At 44.7% G+C, this 16181-nt stretch overlaps 1 protein-coding gene and 1 long non-coding RNA gene across 2 annotated transcripts in view; both read right to left on the bottom strand.

The window, feature by feature from the left end:
* Positions 1-16181, bottom strand: part of plcb3 (phospholipase C, beta 3 (phosphatidylinositol-specific)) — a 100030-nt gene that overhangs the window by 50056 nt on the left and 33793 nt on the right. The window lies entirely within an intron of this gene.
* On the bottom strand, positions 9436-10083 carry LOC139062681 (uncharacterized). Its single transcript, XR_011516259.1, has 3 exons — positions 9954-10083; positions 9677-9770; positions 9436-9555 (listed from the first exon to the last, which is right to left on the bottom strand). It is a non-coding gene; the product is annotated as an uncharacterized lncRNA (long non-coding RNA).

Raw genomic sequence — 16181 nt, 5'->3', positions numbered from 1 at the left:
GGGCCAATCACAGCGCTCTGTCTGGTGGGCCAATCACAGCGCTCTGTCTGGTGGGCCAATCACAGCGCTCTGTCTGGTGGGCCAATCACAGCGCTCTGTCTGGTGGGCCAATCACAGCGCTCTGTCTGGTGGGCCAATCACAGCGCTCTGTCTGGTGGGCCAATCACAGCGCTCTGTCTGGTGGGCCAATCACAGCGCTCTGTCTGGTGGGCCAATCACAGAGCTCTGTCTGGTGGGCCAATCACAGCGCTCTGTCTGGTGGGCCAATCACAGCGCTCTGTCTGGTGGACCAATCACAGCGCTCTGTCTGGTGGACCAATCACAGCGCTCTGTCTGGTGGGCAAATCACAGCGCTCTGTCTGGTGGGCCAATCACAGCGCTCTCTCTGGTGGGCCAATCACAGCGCTCTGTCTGGTGGGCAAATCACAGCGCTCTGTCTGGTGGGCCAATCACAGCGCTCTCTCTGGTGGACCAATCACAGCGCTCTGTCTGGTGGACCAATCACAGCGCTCTGTCTGGTGGACCAATCACAGCGCTCTGTCTGGTGGGCCAATCACAGTGCTCTGTCTGGTGGGCCAATCACAGCGCTCTCTCTGGTGCGCAGGATGTTGGCGACGGCTCATTTGGAACTGCTTTGGAGTATTTAGACTTGAGTCATGAGCAGATGGAGGTCCTTTCTTTAGAAAAGGTTGTGTTTGTGTCTACTTTGACCGCGCGTGGTGGACTGACCCGCTGTCTGACACCTGGAGCCGTGACTACGTTGTTCATTATCCAACAGCATGTGGAGACAGACTGAAAGACAACTGTAGATCAACGGGTCGTGGTCAGAATATTTACTCACATTTAGAGGATGCTTGCCAGGCAATTATGAATATGAATTCAGCACTCTTTTAAACGTAGGAGCTCTGCTTGTTAAAGGCGTCTAAATCAGGGGTTCCCAAGGTCTGGGACGGGACCCCACTCTGGGTCATGGAACAGCACGTAGAGGGTCAGGAAAAGATTTACAGAAACAAAGTTCAAATTAGAAATACTGAGTTTGGGTAGTTTAAAAATGACCTAAATGCTTCAGAGTGCAGATCTTGAGAGAGAGAGAGAGAGAGAGAGAGAGAGAGAAAGAGAGAGAGAGAGAGAGAGAGAGAGAGAGAGAGAGAGAGAGAGAGAGAGAGAGAGAGAGAGAGAGAGAGAGAGAGCTAAAGATCAAAAAGAATAAAGAAGACAAGAAAAGGAGAATTAAAACAAACAAGGTAAAAAACAAGCAAAAACAGAAATAAGCATTTTTTTAATCTCAGCTTATTTGTGATGTTTATACAATAAACCAGCAGCTGTTATTTATTTGATCTAAAGCTGAAAAGTTCCAGAATAAATAAACTAAATCATTATTTTCACCCTAATTTTTTTTCATGCGTCTTTGTGTAAATATCTAAACATGTTTTACTCCGTGTCAAGTAAACATGTTTGTGCCAACATGCATTAAAGCCTGTCTTTATATCTTTGGTCCCCGGGAAGCTTTTATCTTTTTTCAGCTCTAGAAAAACAACTTTGGTCAAAAAGTGCAGCATCAGATCATGAACACGTGGACAGAATAAAAGCTGCACCAAGCTATCGTAATAGCGATAAACCAGCGTGTAAATATCATTCTTCCATACAGACAGAGTAGTAAAAAAGTACCTTCATCCTAATCCTAGTAATGCTCTAAAAAAACTTTTGTTCATCAATCAACTTCAATCAACTTTTATTTATAAAGCACTTAATCGTACAATACATGCAACTCAAAGTGCTTAAATTAAAAAGGCCCCGCATGCCCACATCCCCTCCCATCACCCAGAATTTTAAAAACAGTCTGACAATAAAAAACCCTTCACAACACTCATCCTCCGGCACACACACACACACACACACACACACACACACACATGCCCCCTTCCCCATGGTAAGAATTAAATTTGGCTGAGATCAGATGAGCCAGACCAGCTAAGACAAGGATAAGGAAACACCATCAGGGGAGCCATCCGCCCCGGCAGCAGCAGATCCACAGCAGCAGCCAAGGCACTGACACAGGGCGCCCAGGGCAGGGAGGGCAGAGACCCCCCACCTCCACCCAGGCACACCTGGAAAGCACCCAGGCCACCACAGCCGACCACCGCCACCGGGGCAGAGGGCTCCCACAGAGGAAGCGCTGGAAAAAGGTTAAATTAGGGTTAAAATATAAAATCAAAAGAGCTAAAATGAGAATTGTAACATAAAAACTTATATAGATATTAAAATAATGTTGATCATAAATCATGGTAAAAAAACTGTTTAAAAAGCACGTATAAAGAAAGAATCCATTAATTAAATTAAAAAAATTGATAAATAAATAACCTAAGTAATTAAATAATTTAAAAAGTGAGAGTATTCAGTTAAAGCTACGCTAAAAAAAAGTCTTGAGCCTGTTTCTAAAAACATGAACGTTCTCAGCAGCCCTGAGATCCCCTGGCAGCTCGTTCCAGCGGCGAGGACCGTAGTACTGGAAAGACGCCTCGCCGTGAATATCCGTCCTGACTTTAGGGATGACAAGGAGACGGCTGCCAGAGGAGCGCAGAGACCGCGTGGGTTCATACGGTAAGAGCAGCTCTGAAAGATAAGAAGGTCCAAGACCATTAAGACACTTAAAAACCGTTACAAGTATTTTGAAATCGATCCTGAAACATACGAGGAGCCGATGCAGTGATTCTAAAACTGGAGTGATGTGCTCCCGCCTCCTGGTCTTCATCAGGACACGTGCTGCTGAGTTTTGTAATAGTTGTAGACCTGAAATCCTCTTTTTAGGAAGAGCAGAAAGCAGGGCATTACAGTGGTCTATTCTACTGGTGATAACCTTTCTCAGTGGCCTAGTGGTAGAGTGTCCGCCCTGAGATCGGGAGATCAGGGGTTCGATTCCTGGTCGGGTCATACCAAAGACTTTGAAAAAATGGGACCAATGCCTCCCTGCTTGACACTCAGCATTAAGGGTTGGATTGGGGGGTTAAACCACCAGATGGTTCCCGAGCGCGGCTGTGTCTGCAGCTCACCGCTCCCCCAGGGGATGGGTCAAATGCGGAGAACAAATGTCGCACACACACCTGTGTGTGTGACAACTAATGGGACTTTAAAAGCACGCAGCAGCGTCTCCGTATTGGCCCGAGAGAGAATGAACAACAGAAACATGAGAGGGTTCGATGTTTAAAGGATTCTGTTCAAAAATTACATTATTTCTGATTTTGACTCATCAACTCGACATCAATTATGAATATGAATTAATACTCTTGGATTAAAGAGTGGTGTGTGTGTGTGTGTGTGTGTGTGTGTGTGTGTGTGTGTGTGTGTGTGTGTGTGTGTGTGTGTGTGTGTGTGTGTGTGTGTGATGAATAACACACTTGGGTTATGAAGTGTTTAATCATTCTGCCAAGATGAGTAACGAACAGAAAGGAGGAGAAACTGGAAGGGAGCTTCCTCGTTATCGGCAGTAAACCTCAACTTCCCCTCACACGGCGGTTAGGGTGCGGGAGGAGATGTCTGTAAACGCTCAGCTTGACTCGGGGGGAGGACCTCCATTACAGCTAGAATTCTCTGGAATCAGAAGACCAGCACAGACCAGACTCTACAACCTCCTCAGTTTGTGAACTAAAGACCCCAAAGATCCCGTTGCTGGTCCGTTAATGCATCACAGTGAAGCAGTGTACGTTTCGGGAAAACTCCACAATATTCTGGAGAGTGATCCTCTGACATTAAAGCTGTTATAGCACATCTGCAAACAACTTTTGAATGCAAACATGGTCACTGAACCCCTCCCCTTGGGTATCTTCCCTAAGATGCTTCTGCCGGGCCCGGAAACCCGCGATGTCAGAGGAAGCGAGATAGCGCTAAACACCAGTCGTCGTTATCTGGGTCCAAACGTCTTTTGTTGATCACAACTTCAAGTGGTGAGTTTGTCCTAAAGTTGAAGCGGTAGCAGCCGGCTGTTTCTCCTTTTCTGACATTATTGAGCGGAGAACCTCTCACACCAGTGGTGTTATGTTAAATATGCGAGTGTGTGAGTGGACAACCCAGGGAAGTGTGACGGTTTGGCAAGACCGACGACTGGATGGTCTAATGGTTGGTTTTGTTCTATTGGCTGAGGTTTTCATTGATTTCCTTTTTATTTCCACATTTAATTTAGTATGATGAAATAAAGCATATTCATGTAGCTACACTATGTTCGAACGTTGTTAAGAGGCATGAAAACAAATGCTTAAGCTAACTTGCTACGGCAGATTTAATTCCACTGACAACCTGTAGTTGACCCTCAAGAGGTAGTCAAACGAGTGGATTATACACGGATTACAGAAGAAGGAGAGGCCATCGATCAGGATCTGGACCAGGAGGCGACGGAAGAGACTGGAATCAGATTTTCAGGAAACAGGATTGAACCAGAAACCTGATCAGGGCTCTTGAACACACAAGCGTAATCCTGGTAGGTTGGTCTAATAAAACCAAAACCATACGTAGCGTGATCTTTCCCAGCACATCAAAGGGAACCAGCTGAATAACTGGGAAAGAAAACAAAGTAAAAGTTGGATTTAAAATCCAAGTGTACGTGTTGTCGTGTTAGATTTACAGAGCTCAAGTCACTTTCCCACCTCCGAGGAGTTGGTGACATCCCCGAGGACAAACGCCTGAAAGCTCAGGTGTCTCAGTCATGACCCGGGGGGGACAGAGGACGGACAGAAGGTGTAAAAGGAAAAAACTATCACCAATTTAGAGGAGGTGGTGTGGGTGTGCACACACCAACGTTTCTGTCTAAACACAAATCTAAAGAGGCGGAAAAGGAAGATTTGGGCATGGAACAGATAGAGGAAGTTATGAATGTGTGTGTGGATTTGGGATCTAGAGCAACCCGCAGCCACTGGCATGCACCCGATGAATAAACTGCAGCCTCAGCTGGACTCGACCCTCCACCCTGCAGAGAGAACGCTGGAGACAAAGGTCCAAATCTGCATCGCAAAAACTTTCTGGGTTAGAAGTTAAAGGAGACGGCATCTTTTACTCGGTTTTCTTTAACACAGGGGTGTCAAACTCATTTTAGCTCAGGGGCCACATTGCGAGAAATCTAGTCCCAAGTGGGCCGGACCGGTAAATTAAAAACAACTTCAGATTGTTTTCTTTGTTTTAATACAATCAATATGAAACAAGGCTGGAGCCTGAGGACAGTGTGTCCAAAATAGTACAAGTACAACACCTGAAGTGTACTTGAAAATTTGAAAAAAAATAAAAAATCAATCAATAAATAAAAATTCCTTAGCGATTCAAAGAGCTTACAGATCACATGGCTAGATCAGTTTCATGCAGCACTTAAAGAAGTATATTTTACTTTACATCTTTTAGCTTCCACCAGCACATCAACATCAGAAGTCACATCCTGAGTGGCGGCCAACTTCAGGATGTGATTCAAGTTCTTGTGTGAGCCTTGAGCGCAGTTTTGTTTTATATATGCTCATTACAGAGGAAACTTGCTCAGAAAGATAAGTTTATTTTCACTCTACATTGTAAAGTATGAAAATAAAGTTTACACAACCATCTCGCGGGCCGGATTTAACCCGTTTGCGGGCCGGATTCGGCCCGTGGGCCGGACACCCCTGCTTTAACATATCGGTTTAAATAAACATCTCGTGTCCTGCGTTCAAATGTCGGCTGCTATCACCACCAGCTTATGGGACATTCCGGACTTTGAATGCGCAAGCAAACACACGAAAGTCAAAGGTGACTCTTAAAATGATGCAAAGAAAGGCAGGTAATAAACAACATGAAGAGGAAAGCATGAAGGGAGCACGCAGGAGTGAGAGAGAATAATCAAGGGAAGACATTTGATTTCCATCTACAACAGCCTAAGGAGAGGGGGGGAAGAAAAGTTCCCACATGTGAAAAAAGGATGGATGGACACGTCTCACAATTAGATGAAGATAAAGAGAAATTGTTATGAAAGGAATTTATTAGAAAAAGTTGGGTTTAAAGAACAAATAAGTGGGATTCTGCTGATGACTGGAGTGGGACGGAGAGCTGTGCCACCTTCACAATCACAGACGTCCTCTCTCATCAAGTTGTGCACGGGCTAAAAAAGTGCTTTTGGCGTTTTGGGGCTGCAGACTTTTCAATGCCTTTGCTGAAGTTCTAAAAATGACCCGCAGAGTGAAATCCAGTTCATCACACGTACTCAGAGCCTTCTGAGCATGCTCAGAAGGAGCTTTCAATCAAAGCTAATATTTGGCTTTAACAGTCCGACATTCGTAGAAATAAAACGAGCAGCGTAGCCGGAATGAAACCCACACGGGGGACTGAATAGTTTGTGCTCCTCTATTCTGAGAAACTAGTTCCACCCAGAACACCCTTGTCATCTATGCGAGTGTTCTCATTACTAATCGCAGCATTTCTGTGTTGCTGTGTCCTCCTTCTTCTCCCCTCTGCTGGGAATCCTCCAGAGGAGCCACCGGGCTGAAATAGAGCCTCACTCTGGGATCAGTGGAACGAATGCAGATGCTCTGAAACGTCCAGGTGTGTCCGTTTGCAATCAGGAACACCTGTCAAACCCGCCCTGTTAGAAAAGGAACCGTCCACTTGTTAAAGGGATACTTGGCTAATTTTTCATATTTTTTAAGCATTTTCTGGAGCCATGTGCTAAAATGACCCTTTACAGGATTAATGAAAGGCCACCCAGCCGCTATCGCCCCCCGTGGCCAGAATATTCCACTTGCAGCTTCAGAGTGGCGGGCCGCTCTGTTGGGACTCAGAAGAAATTGAGGGCTTAAGCCTGATTTAAACTTCTCCGTCAGCTGGGGGTTGTTACAAAACAATTCCCTGCCAGGACAACAGAGGGCGCAGCGCTACTCTGAGGCATCCTGCCACCACTACAGTCAGGTATCCGGTCCATGATGGTGCATTTACGATTGTGTTTATATTGACTTAATGGATTTCAGCAGGGCTGCACGATATTAGGAAAACCTGCGATATTCGATAACAGTGCTTAATATTGCGATATTACTCACGATAAATGAACAAATACTAAAGTATGCGGTGTTGATGTCGTCTGGCGTGTGACGTCTGCTCTGGGCTCAAAGCAAACAAAAACTAATGCATGAATTCCATTACAACATAACATTTTTATTGCAAAAATATGCAGCTGCACCTGCTACTGTATTAGCAGCTGCACCTGCTAATACAGTAGCAGCTGCACCCGCTACTGTATTAGCAGCTGCACCCGCTACTGCATTAGCAGCTGCACCCGCTACTGTATTAGCAGCTGCACCCGCTACTGCATTAGCAGCTGCACCCGCTACTGTATTAGCAGCTGCACCCGCTACTGTATTAGCAGCTGTACCCGCTACTGTATTAGCAGTGGCACCCGCTACTGTATTAGCAGCTGCCCCCGCTACTGTATTAGCAGCTGCACCCGCTACTGTATTAGTAGCTGCACCCGCTACTGTATTAGCAGCTGCACCCGCTACTGCATTAGCAGCTGCACCCGCTTCTGTATTAGCAGCTGCACCCGCTACTGTATTAGCAGCTGCACCCGCTACTGTATTAGCAGCTGCACCCGCTACTGTATTAGCAGCTGCACCCGCTACTGTATTAGCAGCTGCACCCGCTACTGCATTAGCAGCTGCACCCGCTACTGTATTAGCAGCTGCACCCGCTACTGTATTAGCAGCTGCACCCGCTACTGTATTAGCAGCTGCACCTGCTACTGTATTAGCAGCTGTACCTGCTACTGTATTAGCAGCAAAACAACAAACTGCATGCATGCAGTTTCTCAGTGACTTTAAAACATCACCTCCACCATAAAACTTTTTCTGATGCTCCAAATACAGAAAAACATCCCTTACCAGGGTTTTTAGAATAAATAACAAAAATCAGAAAATAAGTTTAAATGTTAAATAATAGTTAACATCACTTAAATGCAACAGCAAATTCTCTCATTGCTACTGAACATTTTCTCCACTTATGTGGTTCTGATATAAGGCTGTTGCTGTAACTGGGAAGTGAACTGTGCTGGGCCAAACTAGGAGAATATTAAGATTTTCTGAGGGAAAGAGAAAAACAATCATCTACCTTTCAGAAGAGGAACGGGCAAAAGAACTACATGGAAAATATGTGAAAACGTTTGGTTTTAACCCCAAATTGAACAAGTTTACCTAGATCTTAAAAAGCAGCTCAGATGATGAAACTGCAACTATGATTCTGATAACAAGCTAACAAATTGAACTAGCTCCTCTAAGATAACCGGCTAGCAGAGCTTCTGACTGACAGTTTATGTGCAGCAGCAAATCAACTATCCTGATGAACAAGGTTATAAAAGCTCATAAATGAAAAATCACTTTGATGTGTGGGGGAACTTTTCCAGGCCCTCTTTAGCAGGGTGGGACTGGGAGGAGAGTGCTGTAGCCTTTTAGCTGGAAGCTAACCGGAGCCTGGGGCTAACACTAGCAACATGAAGGTGGGTTGGTTCACCGGCACGTGTCGGAGTCAGCCCGGTTAAAATGATTAACGACACCGAGCGGAGTCATGTTCACGTTTGAAAGCAGCGCTGAATCCAGAAACCTCAGCACAAAGTGCGTTCGTTGCTCTGAGCCAGCATGACGAACAAGGGAACGGCGCCGCTAACTCTGGCTGTGTCTCAATTCAGGGTCTGCATCCTTCGAAGGACCCAGCCCACCCGGCCGACGTGGGCTGCGTCCTCCGTCGGCCGGGTAGACCGGATGTTAACGGCTGTGAATTTGGACAGGCCTAGCCTTCATGAACTCCCTCGGCGAACGTTCCGTCGCCTAGCAACCGTGGAACCGCTGGGCAGAAGGAACCTTAAACGATGGAGCTCGACATTTTATTTAGCTTTTTAACCCCCAGAAACCCAAATTTAGAAAACAACTGCAAAATATTTTTAACCTTTCACATGTTGTTCTAGGAGGCCAGATAAACGGGCCTATTTACACATTTTAACAGCCAATAGTGTTGCAGAACTGAATAGGACCTATTAGCAATGTAAATGTGGTTTTAAAAAGAAAAAAAATGGGGAAGGTTTACTTTTGTAGACTTAAATCTGATGTTGTGATACTACAACCGTGGGTCTCTGGGGGTTAATCATTTCCTTGACTGTTGGAGAGCTAATTCAGAGAAAATACTTTAGACTAGCTGAGCCTGAGCAAAGATGTGATAATAGTTTTTAATACTTTCTAAGGGTCTTAATTTGACCAAAACCGATTTATCACCTTTTAAGACTTTTCAAGACCCAGCGGATACCCTCTAGTAAACAATTCTCATTTGTAAACAAAAATAAAATTCAAGAGTTTAATGCAGAACTGATTTTATTTAGATATTTCTTTTACATGTACATGTTTAATATTCATTAACCATTTTTTTTCTAGCAAAGTAAAAAGCTGTCAAAGTTCTTCCTTCTCTCCTGTGCTCTCTGCTGCTCTGCCTCCCTCTGCAGCCTCATGTCCTCCCAGATCAGCTCCAGAAGCTCATCGCTGGCACCTTCCCCTGGATGCCCATTTTCTCCAGAATAGTCTTAACAAACATGTAAGAAAAGAAACAGGAAGAGAAAAGAGGACAACGGGTTATTCCTTTCATGTTTTCGCAGAAAAAAATATACTCAAACGAGTTTTTAAAATATGAGATGTTATTGTACCTCCATGCCACAGCCGCCGAATACTTTGCTCCGGTGATCATGTGGTCCATCTCCGCCCTAAGCTTAATAAATTCCCTGGTATTCTCTTTTGGTCCTAAAATACAAACTTCTATTAAAATCAGGGGGAAACGTAGTGGGAGAAGTACGACACCGAGCGCGGCCGAACATACGAGCCGAGACCGCAATACAAGCACTTTTACTGTAACATTTCTAACTAAAATAACGTTCATGTATCACAAAAAGTCCTTAAACTGACAGTTTTCAAGTTTATACTTACATTTATATGCGCAATCCTCTCCGACAGCTCCCGCTTCACCTTCCGCCATTGTTTTTAAGTTTTTCTGCCGGCCGGCCCGCAAGGCATCTTGGGAAATGCTACCTATTGAAGGATACACCCGACCCATCCTTCATTCAGGCGAAAAGAAGGCCGCATTCGTCGACCGCATTTGAAGGAGTCTTCGAATTGGGACAGGCCGAGTCGCGGCGCTGTGACGTAACCGGCCGACGAATCCGGCCGAGGTAGGATGCAGACCCTGAATTGAGACACAGCCTCTGTTCGGGTGTTGCTTTCCATCCTAAGGGTCTACGTAGGGGGCGGGCGTATTACGTGAACGGACCCATCTGATTGGCCGCATATCAGAAGGGCTACATTTGACTGGTCAAATACTACTTCCGCGTAAAAAACAGAGCTGGTTTACAAAAAGTTGATGAATGACACGGATGGAAATGTTGAACCAAACATTTATTGCCGTTTTCGACGTGCTTTGCGACGGGCCTATCGCACGTCCTGTTAACCCGATGCCGAAAATTTTGATATATATTGTGCAGCCCTACATTTCAGAGACTTTTGAACAGAAACAAATTTGTCCATCATTCTCCCCCACCTCTTCATGCAATCGGCACCTCTAACCTCACGTTTCTCATCATTTCCATCTACAAATAAACACTTGCTGCATCTTTTTGTACTCCTTCAGCCACGTGTGAATAAACAATCATATTTTCAGACTTTTTCCACAGTGGATTCTTCAATCTGTTCCAAGTCTGCTGTACTTTTTGAAGCAGCAAAGACAGTGCTGTTGACGAATTTATAGGAAGCAGCGATCACCAATCGACCAATCACAAGCTTGCATTCTCTGTCTCTTTCGGCAGATAGTTAAAAATGGGGGCATTTCTCTGTCTTCCTCTGCGAGCCCGTCAGAGGGCGATGCATAATGGCGTTGCGTGTCCCTGTCCCGATGCAGATGGAGACGTGTAAGTTAGGCTTTAGAATTTATAAAATGGTTCTTCCTGGACGTTAAATCAACAACAGACTTCCCGTTACGAGCCAACCTGGGTGAGTCCATGAATGCTAATTTTCAGTGTGACTTAGATCTGTCTGGTTTTCTAATCCTAGCGTTTCTGCATCTATTTTCAATCAGCGGCTACTGCAGGAAATAGGGGTGGAAGACTTTTTTTCACGTTCAGCCTGCATGTTACACTCCGAGGGATCGATCATTTTACAAACATACCAGGTAAAAAATGGTTTCTCAGTGAAACGGCCTTTTAATGTTTAAACCTCCCACAGTCCTAATGGGTGTGACCTCACTTGAGGTCCATGTGGCAGGGCTGAGGAGTGAGCACCACCTCACCCCTCCTACGTGGACCTCAAGGGATAAACCGTCAATCCTGCTCAATGGTCAACTTTCCTGGCGGGGTCACACCCATTAGGACTGTGGGAGGGTTAAACCTGGTAGTCCTTCATATGGCTCAATAACCATGATGCAGCTGTCAGCTTCCCAAAAGTTGGTGATCCCTATTATGGGTGTGTGTCCTGTTCCATCTGGAGTAAAGCTAACTCAAACATCGCAGCAACAGTCAGACACGGCGGTGGTAGTGTGATGGTCTGGGGCTGCTTTAGGCCCCCCCCCCCCCCCCCCCCGCTGTAACCGATGGAACCATGAATCCTGATCTAGCACCTTAAACAGGTCGTTCATGCTGGAAAAGCCTCTAATGTGGCTGAAAAATAGCAAACCTGGAATGAAGAGTGGCTTTAGAAAAGGGTCCTTTGTAAGCCTTCAATGCACACATAAACGCTGGTCACCCACATTAAAACTATACCTTTCTGATCTGAAACATTTAAGTGCGACGACAAAAGCAAAAACGGAAGAAATCAGTCAAATCTTTGCAGTACTTTTACACAGAACTTTCAATCTGCATCACCGTCTGAGAAACATTATGTTTAACCACAGTTTGCTGGGAAGAAAGGTCTTTAAAAGAAAAAAAATAGACAAAAAAAAGTTTTAAAACAAACTTTTACTTCCCGTAAAACTCCATAAGACTACATGAGCTGCCACTCTCTGCCTCTCCTATCTAAACTCTCACATTTCCCTGAATTAGCCTCAGCGGTCTGCATGCTTTTGTGCCCATCTGCGGCCGTGACCGTCAGCGAGCTGCTTTCCCGCCACTGAAACAAGAATAGAGGCCTCAAGTCGCTGTGGTCGCGCCAACATTCTCATGAATCAAAAGCAGTAATCCCATTAAAACAAACACAGTGGCACAGTAGCTGCTGGGTTTTATTTAAGCCAATTCTTAAGTGCTGAACTCTTAACATGCTGTAGCATGAACATAAAAACAACTGAAGACAAAAACCAGCTATGTCTGTGAAGCTAGTGGGATTATTCGTCCCCTGAGTTAAAGTCTCTGGCTGTGTTTTTACCAGTAAAACTGAAGCAGCTGTGCATCTCTGTAGCTCAGATTCACCGTCCAGATGAAAAGATTCAACCACTTTTTGCTAAACGGTGTCACAGCTGCCCCTCGGGCGACAGACGACCCATTATCTCATTCCCACAAACGCGCACGTGTGCAGACACGAGTGAGGCATCGGGCTGAGACGAGTCGGTGAGTGTTATGAGAAGGCGTGAACAAATGCTGACACACGTGTTGACGGGCGTGGTGACGTGTGGTCCGTGACATGGAGCTGGTTATCAGCAGGTGGTTTTAGGGCGAACAGACAGCCAGACGTAGAGAGAAATAGGTAACGAAGGTCAGTGGGGTTAATTACTCATCATTAAATGCTGTTTAATCCCAGATGACTGCATTAGAGCAGTAAGAGTGTTCAGTTGAACTGGTACTGGCATTATCCTGTTACGCAATAACATCAATGCAACATTCAGTTTGTGTTCAATGATTGTGCAACACCAGATGTACATTAGTATGTCTGAGTCCCTTACTGCCTTTGTGTGTTTACCTGTAATCTTGTTATTCTTATTCTTCCATTTTTTTTAAGTGTATATGCTGCTGTAGCAAATCAATCCCCCCACTCTGAGATTAATAAAGTATATTCTATTCTATTAAAAACATCACATTTTACTTGGGATTACCCTCTTAATGCCTACATCTCTTTTTGAGAGCTCGGATCGAAACGGAGAGCCTCAGAATCATTCGTCTCAGGAACTCCGAGGCTTATCTGAATACTTTATGTAACACAATAAAAGTTAGAGTCCAGGAAATCCTCGAACTCGTGCTACCGAGTGAGAGTAAATGAATGAAACAGCAGAAAATGTGGGGGGAAATTATTTTCATCTAAAAAAAATGTAAATTGTAATGAGAATATTGTTTGAAAGTAAAAAGCTACAATCCAAAACACCTAGCAATTCAAAGTGTCTGACCATTAGCTGAAGCAAGTTTCATACAAAAAATCGGATGTTTTAGAGAAAATTACTTTATAAAACCTAAGGCAGACCCTTTAAATTAGTCGTTTTGGCCTTTTTTTTAAATAGTTTTATCTAACAAGAATTGTTTTGGGTTTTGTTTTCAGAAAGATCCACCAAAAATCTATTTACTAAGAAAAATGACAAATACAGGAACCAATATTTGACTTCTAACTCATGTTTAGAAGGAAAACTGGCTTTCAAACGGCACTAAAGACAGCTCCAACACTGTGTTTACATCATAAATAACTCACGCTACGACTAACTCACCCCCTATCTAAAGCAAATAATCATCGGTACAATAAAAATGTATTTTAGTTGTAATTTTTTCTCTGCTTCAGAGTTTGACCCAATAGAGCTTATCTGTTTGAGATAACACTCCATACAGAAAAGTTTGCTTGATTCCTGACCCAACTGTAAAGCTGCAACAGCAAATCTGAAAACAAGCTAGCTTTTAAACAAAAACACGGTCACGGATCTCTCACCCCTCCCGTCGGCTGTAGCCTAAGCCACGCCCATCTGCTTCCGGTAGACGGGTTCCCGTAAGAACAAAAGAATGTTTGCAGGTCAACGGGACTAAAAACGCTATTTTCTAACTCCACTTGTTTTGTGCCATGGATTTCACACATAATGTCCATGAATTTTACAGAAGCATTTTGATACCGAGAAAGTGCTTATTTTCTAACAGGGGGAACGACAGTTTAGGTTTTGTGTGAAAATAAGTCCAGGACTACAGATGCGCTTAACGAAAGTGACGTCATCGAACCAGACACGGAGAACACTGAGGGAAAAGGGCTGTAAGTTCAGCAAACTTCCCACAGGAGGAAAGAACCACCATAAATCTGGTCATGTGGTGAGTAGCAGCTACGCCAGGGGGGAGGAGCTTGTGAGGTGATGTCACATATGCGACGTGCCGATTTCTGGTGTGTAGTCATGCTAATTACGAACTTTTACAAGCTGATAAATCTCAAAGTACGTGACAGGCATGGTCGAAACACCCATCATTACTTTTCATTTAAATTGCAGTACAGCTTATGTGTGATCCAGGGCGAACGGCAAAGCGTGTTAGAAAATAGCGTTTTTATCCCAGGACCCCATGAGCCAACCGGAAAGGGAAGAGACTTTGGCTCCCTATTGACTCTAGCCGCGCCTAAAGAAACAAATTTGTGCTAAACCCCAATCGTCATTTTCTAAGTCCAAACGTCTTTTGTTGTCCGTGACCGATTCTTCCAGCTCTTGGAGAGTACAGACGATTTTTTCCTCCCCCTCCTCCCTATCTTATCCTCAAGGCTTTTTGTCTGTCTTTCGGTGTACGGCTGCTTCTGCATTTTTTCTGGAAACTGGAAATTATTAAACATGGATCTGATAAGTTGGTCTCAACGCGATTGACAAAATTTTTCAACAATGAGAACGGGATAAGGAGCTCCCGGTTGCCCCTCTGGGACAGAGCCAGCTGGGCATATCATGGACTCCTGGAAACAGTGGAACCTGATCTGCCTCTCTCAACTGTCTGTAGAGGATTCTGAAGACGTCTGGATATTCGTGGTGTTGGTGTCAGGTTTCCTGCTCTTTGGCCTAGGAGGCTTACTGGCTTACCAGAAAATTAACGAGCTGTCGAGGAATATTGGCGCTCTCCCAGAGCTCAGGGATGGATTACACCGCGCTGTGAATGCACGGACTCATATAATTGTCGAGATGAGTCGTAAGCTTGGAACTTTGGCTGAGATTCATGCTTTGGCACAAAAGATGGATGCCATCAAGGAGTGAGTGGACGAATCAGCACGGATTGGGATAGACTAATTTACGCCGTTATTGGGATTTTGAGAGTTTGAGGACCAACGGAACTCTAAGACAGAGAGGGAATTATCTCTGCCTGGCCCCAAAACAATTTCTAATCTGAATCTGGTGCCCTTGAGCCTGTGAGGCTGCAACAAATACTCCCCCTCAGAAGAAATGTGGAATGCTGCCGTTGCCATGACAACTCTGTCTCCTATCCCAGCCTGGGTGGGGCTGCGGGCTGTGAAGGCCGCCGAATCGTTCCAGGAGTCACTGTGCCCTCCAAACCCCAACGACCTCCCTCCCCTGTCCAGACTGAGGTGACGTGCGCTGCTTATCGCAGCTGCATGCACTGACGTGTGGAGAGTCCCCAACCCGCCACCCCACCTAGTGGACACTTATGATATGTAATGTCTGAAGTCTGTTGCATTTCCGTCTGAGGTGTTTTTTGCATAGCAAAGCTGCCCTCCTGGTGGAGGGTAACTCTGAAGTGCCTTTTTTTTCCTCCACCTGAACCAATCCTCATGTAACCCTCTGATCTCTATTAAGGTAGCGCGACTCAGGGTTGTGAATGACCACAGTCACCAATTCTTGTCATGTGTCTATGCCTATGTATGTCTGATCTCTGAATTGTGTGTACTGAAACTCTAATTTCCCTCTGGGATTAATAAATTATCTTTGAATTGAATTTGAATTCAAATGGTGTTTTTCTTTTTGGGACTCTGGTAGTTTGTCCTAAAGGTAAAGTGGTAGCAGCCGGCTGTTTCTCCATCTCTGTTATGATTGAGCCAAAAACCTCTCACAGCAGTGGTGATCTGTTGCTAAACACGCGAGTGCATACTGAGTGGACGACCCAGGGAAGTGTGAAAGTTTGGGAAGAAGAACAACCAAATACTTAAAGCTGTATGATGTTATAACGTTGTTAAGAGGCATGAAAAAAATGTTTTATGCTAATCTGTTGTTCAGATTTGCCGTTACAGCTTTAAACCCCAGATGTCCGAGTCTGAAGATTCATACAGAGAAAAAAAAATTCACAATGA

Source organism: Nothobranchius furzeri, chromosome 14 (genome assembly GCF_043380555.1).
Source record: "Nothobranchius furzeri strain GRZ-AD chromosome 14, NfurGRZ-RIMD1, whole genome shotgun sequence".
In the NCBI taxonomy this organism is placed as follows: domain Eukaryota; kingdom Metazoa; phylum Chordata; class Actinopteri; order Cyprinodontiformes; family Nothobranchiidae; genus Nothobranchius; species Nothobranchius furzeri.
This window is presented reverse-complemented; position numbering and strand designations above follow the sequence as displayed.